This window comes from Cucurbita maxima, unplaced genomic scaffold (genome assembly GCF_002738345.1).
Source record: "Cucurbita maxima cultivar Rimu unplaced genomic scaffold, Cmax_1.0 Cma_Scf00116, whole genome shotgun sequence".
In the NCBI taxonomy this organism is placed as follows: Eukaryota; Viridiplantae; Streptophyta; class Magnoliopsida; order Cucurbitales; family Cucurbitaceae; genus Cucurbita; species Cucurbita maxima.
This window is the reverse complement of record NW_019272132.1, coordinates 68,796-75,665: the sequence shown is the minus strand read 5'-3', so window position 1 is coordinate 75,665 and position 6,870 is coordinate 68,796. Positions and strand designations below refer to the sequence as shown.

Sequence of the window (6,870 nt, the reverse complement as noted above, 5' to 3'; positions counted from 1 at the left end):
AAAAAATAAAAATATTTTTCAAAAACTTAGTTTGGAGGGAAATTTTGCTTAAAATTCAAATGTTTTTTTTTTTAATAAAAGGATAAAATACATAATTTTGAAAAAAACGAAATAATTATCAAAGGGGCGTAATTTTTAACATATCTATCCTAAAGGAATGCATGGACTCTAGTGGCAATGCTGCTTCAATTGTGTGATAGATCATGTGAAGTTAACATGACAATAATAATAGGTTCTAAAGCACAAAAATATGTGGATAAATTTCATATATTGAGGTGCGGAAAACATATACACACAGGCAACTAAAAATGATAGATCCACTATAAGGGCATTTGGTTTAGTGGTATGATTTTTTGTTTTTTTACAAATTAGGTGAAATGAACAAACAAAAATAATGAGTTTAAAATTACCCAACAAATATCAATTTTCAAATGGAATGGAGACATAAGACTATTCCAAAAAAGAAAAGGATAAAAGAAAAATATTAAATACATTTTCAACTAATGCATTTGGTTGAGAGATATTATCGTCAATATAAGAAAAATATAGCATTAACGAATTTTCATGGACACGTGGATCCTTAGCATACTAAAATGACAGTTTTTATTGATATCAAACCAATAACAATTCATACGAGCTAAATCTTCCAATTGATAATTAGGCCAGAGAAAGAACTTGAATTTATTTTTATATCTATCAACATGTTTTGCTACTTTTATCTAAAACTTGATCACGAGTTTTTCTTATTTGCATTGTAAAATTATGTATTTTTATGGATATCATTTCTATTTCTAGAATTGAAACAAATTAGAATTCTGAACTCTCACGACTTCTGGGTGATAGGAAATTTTCCCGAAGCAAATCATAATGATTTTTGGTTCTCTTTTCATTCATTTTTTGATTTATTGCAATGGATTTACTAAAACTCTTTTTGTAAGGATAGTCTTTTTCTTGATATCTTTGATTAATTTAGTACTTATTTTTATGAACTAATAAAATACCTATGGTTTGATATATAATAAATTGTCCATCATTTTGTACAACAGACGAACATGTTCAATAATAAATATTTATTTTTTAATAATTCATTATTAACTTGAAACTCCTTGGAACTATTGGAATCTCCAAATTCATTTCTCATCTTTAAATACAAGATAAACTAATTTTTATGAGATTTATTTATGAGATTTATCAGTTAAGCTAGAGACAATATACATTGATATTATTCATGCCAATTAAGGAATTATCCCATCTCAATTGAAAAATAAAATATCTATTTAGGAAGAAATAAAGTTAGCTTCTGTGTTTTTCTTGTATTATTTTTTCTTTCTACTATATTTAAGCTAAATCATTCGAGAGTTTTTTTTTTTTCTAGGCTAGTATTACAGGAGATTTTTTTTCTTTTCAATTATTTTATTTTTTTAATTTTTACTAATAATGGAATTTTCATTTTTATTCAAATTTCAAAGAAAGAATTTGATTGGTATCATCCATGGATTACTCAAAACCAAAGTTCTAGATTAATATAGAACAACTTAGTATTTCTTCCTTAGTTCTCATCCAATCAAAAAAAAATATTTTTTTTTATTGTTCAATGGGTTGAATTCTTAATTTATTGTGAGATAATTAAAATCTTCCTTATAAATTTTTTCAATGAGTTCAAAATTATTACCCTAGGTTTAATATTTTGATTAGAGATTCTTCTTTCTTATTCTTAATCAAATTTTTGAGTGGGCTTGACTTAGTTGAATCATGATTTATGTTGTCTTTCATTTTCTTTTCGTTTGTATGAAAAAATATATCGATCAATTACGATTCTTTCCTTTTCTATTTATTGTTTTCTTTTCTTTTTCAATGTTGGTTTAAGCTCCTCCTATAAAGTCTGAAGTAGGAGAAACAATACGGAATAAGAATCGAGAAAGGTCGATCCCCCAATTGAAGGCAATGAGCGTTTAGATTATAGGTCTCCTACTCTTAGATTTCTTTCAAATTCGAGAGCAATCCTCCACCATTTCTCTTCAAACTTAAGAGTCGAATTCCTCTCTACGATCTCTTTTCCTTCAAATTAAGGATTCTTCTAGCTTCGAAGGAAGAAGTTGAGTAAACTTGATGAAGGAATCGAGAGCTGAAACGTCGTAGAACAAACTACCCACGAGATCGAAAATCTGGCGTTTCGAGTGAGTTGCATACCGAGAACGATTTCTAGAAGTTAAGGTTCTACACTCAAAGACATTCCTCCAAAACCAATTCCTTTAGCTTGAAGATAAGATATGGAAGAGGTTCAATAAAGAAATAGGGCCTTGAAACCCCTAGAATCGGCTACCCAATAAGAAATCCTTTGTTTTATCTCCAACGATAAATCAGATTTTGGATGAACTTTGGAAGCGAATATCTTAGGCTACGATCCACGAGAGGGTATCAAATAAATCCCTAGCCCTTTCTTGTAACATCCATCTTTGAGTTCGCCTATCAAAATAACCCAGAACCAATCAAATAGCTCGAGGTTTAAATAACGTTAAAATAACCTAGTATATGAGTTCGCCTATCAAATTTTAATACTGAGCATATTATAGCATGTTGAGGTTAGATATGAAATTTGGGGGTCATTGGATAAGGATAAGGAGGTTAACCAAGAAATGGTGTAAAATGACCATAATGCCCCTATATTATTTCAATATTCACTCTAGAAACAAGGGTTAAAAACTATATTATTTCAAACCCTCCATGGTTGCTTCTACTTTGCATGAAAATGCTTCCACTAAATCATGTTACTAACTAGTTGGTTTGGGTTCGATTCAATTCTTGGGTCCACTAGATTGAAACGACCCAGCTCAATTAAACTCTTGATAATATAAAAATCATAAGTTTCTTAAATTACATTAACTTAAACCCCTAATTTTTTTTTTTTTAGAATGTTTAGGTTTGTGTCTAGTTGATCTCTAAATGCTTAAAAGTATCTAATAAGACTTCTTTTCAAATGAGTGATTTGATATATCATAGAGGACAAAATATTTATTTGTTTCAAATATCTTAGGTTGACCATTCTTTTTTGTCAAGTATTTTGAATATTATCATTGTGAATTACTAATGCCGATTGAATTTCATTAATAATAATATCCCAAAACTCGGGTAAAGATGACATCAAAATTAATACTTTAATTTCATCTTCAAAATTTATTTCCAGTTAACTCAGTTGACTTATAATCATAATAGTCGTTACACAAATATTTACAAACTTAAAAGGTAAAATTATAAGGAGTACAAGAGAAAAGTGCTTAAAATAGTTTCAAAATATAGAAAAAAAAGATAACAGGGGTGGGTCAAAGTCAACATTTGGTTTCTAGTTAGCATGGTACGGTCAAAACTTATTTATTTCTTTGAAATTTTTGAGTTTACCATTTACATGTTTTCATTTTTCTACTTTTTTAGCCTGCATTTAGAAATGAAGCAAAATTAGTCTGGTTATCACGCTTAGACCTATTATCCTTCCACCAATAGGAGCAAAAGGCAACGTTACTATGTGAAACTAGTTTCACGTCATTAATTCAACAATAAGGGTGTTAGCATGCATTTAGAAATGAACCCATATTTAAAAAATTTAGATAAAATAGAAAAGAATTGTTATCTCAAAGATAATGATACTATGTGAAACTAGCCTCAAGATGCTTCCTTAACTCTTAGGGGCGGTAAACCAACGGTTCCTTCATCCAAGACCCATGGCCCAACTCCCAACATGCAAGGGATAATCTGGAGAATCATTCCAAGAACCCTAACGGATGGGTTACAAACTCACATTATCAAGCTCGACAACAAACAATGTCGCCGACAAACTTATGAAGACTACATGAAATTATGAATATATTAATGTTGGATTTTTTTAATTTACCGATTTTAAAATGTTAAATTATGTAAAATTACTGGCAAATAAGAATATTTTAGAGAGCTTTTTCTTTCTATTTAAGATTTTGATATTCAAAAAGCTAAAAAACAAGAAGATGAAATATTAATGATATTAATGGGTCATAGGTTGTTGAAGAGGAGTGAGTGAAAATAAAAAGGGAGATGATTTATGCAAGTCACTAATAGTTAGAACCTTATTTTAGAATGTTAAGGGCATTAATTTTGAAAGTTCATCAATATTTTTGGTACTAGTGGTTTTGTCAATATAAGAATGCAACTTATATTAAAATTCATACTAAAAAATTACTTTTTTTATGTTTATGTCACGAGCCATTTCCGAAGCAAGTTAAAAGAGGTTGAACACAAAGTAAAATGTTTTCTCGAAATAAAAAAAGAATTAAAATATAATAAACATATATATTTACATTATATTCAAAATAGAGTTTATAGGTTCATAGTACAAAATAAGGGAAAGGTTAAAAAAAATCATTTTAAAACATCAAAAATAGTTTTGGTGGGTGTTGTTGGTCAAGGGTAACTACTCTTAGTTACATGAAAAAGATGGAGTGAGTGCAAGACTCCATAGCTTGGTTCTTGTTCGAGAATAGTGGCCCTTAGGTTCTAAGTACATGGTTCTATGTGGTGGAGGACTGTAATTATTCTTATTTCTTTTCCTTTAGACACTCGGTGGTTGGGAGCAAATCGAACAAAGTGTTCGTCCAAAATTTTTAAAAGGGCCCAACCAGATTCGAACTAGGTGACCTCTTGATCTGCAATCAAATGCTCTACCACTGAGCTATGAACCCATTTTATATGATTTTAGCCTTAGTGACCCCTTCTACCAAGTGTCAGTTCAAAAGTGTAAAACGTGTCTGTCGAAAATAGAAAGGCCAAAAAGATAATTCAAACATAGTTCATCTACAAACTACCCAAAGCTATTAAATACAAATTGAAGAAAATAAGAAATAACATAAATAATCTTAAATGTAATTCAACTCCCGAAGATAAAAAGTCCTCAAATTACATTCCAATGTCAAGTGATATTTTATTACAACTCAATTCTTTTCTTGATTTATTATAATTGAACTTAAAAGTATGACAAATACGCTGGATTTATTTTAAATTTCCTTTAAAATTGTTGTGCACGGAGTACAATGGAAATAATATATATATTTTTTTTTACTATTTTGTAATTTGTATGGTATTATTAGAGGCTTTTGAATGAAATATGATAATTGATTCTCGGTCCTCTTTGACAATTTTAGATACCTCCATATCCGATATTTGATGCGTCACGTTTCACTATGAGATCTGCCCTTGGGTCAATAAGACTTAAGTCGAGAGTTTATTTGACTAATGATTTGATTTTTTTGGGTTGTAGAGATATCCTTTACAAATCAAGACTTTGTATTATTTTCAAGACAGTCAAAAAGACATTTGTAAATATGCCTGATATCTTGAAGGATTGAAGACACATAATTGAGAGAACCTAAATTTGAGACAAACTCAATGGACCATTGAATGGGTTTTATAAGGCTCAAATAAATTTAAAATCCGAGAAAGCGGATTTGAGTTTGATATTATTTGATTTTGGGTATGGACACAACTAGCTGATTTCTTTTGATTGCATTAATGAATGTATGTAGATGTTTAAAGTGTTCATCTTAATGGTTTTAGAAAATATCAACACATCATCAATATAAACTATTGATATTTTTTGAAAGAATTGAAAATATCATTCATAATCATCTGAAATTCGGATGGAGTGCTTTTTAGCCTAAATCGCATGACGTTCCTCACATATTTTCTAAACTGGACATTAAATGCTATTTTATATTTGTCCTTTTAGGAAATTAGAATTTTTCGAAATCCCAATTTCATATCGAATTTTATAAAAATATTTGACTATAAATTCTTTTTATCAAATCATTTTTTATTTGGTTTTGATATCTTATTTATTCTAAAACCTTATTCAAAGGTTTGTAGTTAATTACCAGTATCAGAATTTCTGGTTTCTTTTCAACATGTTGTTAACCTAAAATGTCAGACACGACCACATGCTCTTTGCAGACCTTATCAGCTTCCTCTGCAAAATATCACCTAAAATTTCAAAGTATAAGTGTTTGATGCTTTTTGACTTAACCCTAGAGTTCTATTTACGGTGAACTTGTGATAATTTTTGTCAAATTATATATTTGAATACCTAATACATTAAGATATAATATCTTATTTAAATAATCTTAAAATGTCGTAGAATATCATAATATATGTTTAATTAATATGAATCTCATTCAAATTTTAAATATATATTTTTATTTAATGTTTATGATACACATCAATTATTTTAGTGTTTAACATATCAAATACCTTAATATGTTTTGATATTATAATTCAAGACTATAGGAACTTACTCAGAGGACTTGAGAGTTACGTTGGCCCACAATGCATCTCATGGACAATGCAAACTATGGTGGTGCTCGAAGGTGAGTTGTATAAAAAACTAGTCATGCACCAAAAAATCATGGGAAGACCATTGATGGAATTGAAGCAATCGACGCTCCCCTGGATGGGTTTCCAATCAAAGACCTAATGTTTGATGTTGACTCTTTTGAAGAAAGAGACACATGATCGAAGAACAAGAAATGTGGTGGTAGCTCTGAGAACTCTATTACACTCATAAAAAAATGTGTCGAAGAGTTAGACATTACATAGAAGATCTTGCTTTCATCGAGGAGACCCGAGTTTGATTCTCGACAATGAAATTTTATTTTCTTATTTCTTTTATTTTATAGTTTCATATTTAAACTTTACCTAGGTTTTGAGAAGCATTATAATGGATGAGTTCAATAGTATCTTAAATTCAAAAGACTCTTATGAACTTGGTTTGAGAGTCACTATAATGATCAAGTTATCTTAGATTAAAAAGACTTTTATGAACTTTGAACCTTTAATAGGGTTATGTCATAGATA

General features: G+C 29.3%; 1 non-coding gene across 1 annotated transcript; it reads right to left on the bottom strand.

The window, feature by feature from the left end:
• Nucleotides 1–4,633: 4,633 nt before the first annotated feature.
• TRNAC-GCA lies at nt 4,634–4,706 on the bottom strand. The gene has a single exon. It is a non-coding gene; the product is annotated as a tRNA-Cys (tRNA).
• Nucleotides 4,707–6,870: the final 2,164 nt, after the last annotated feature.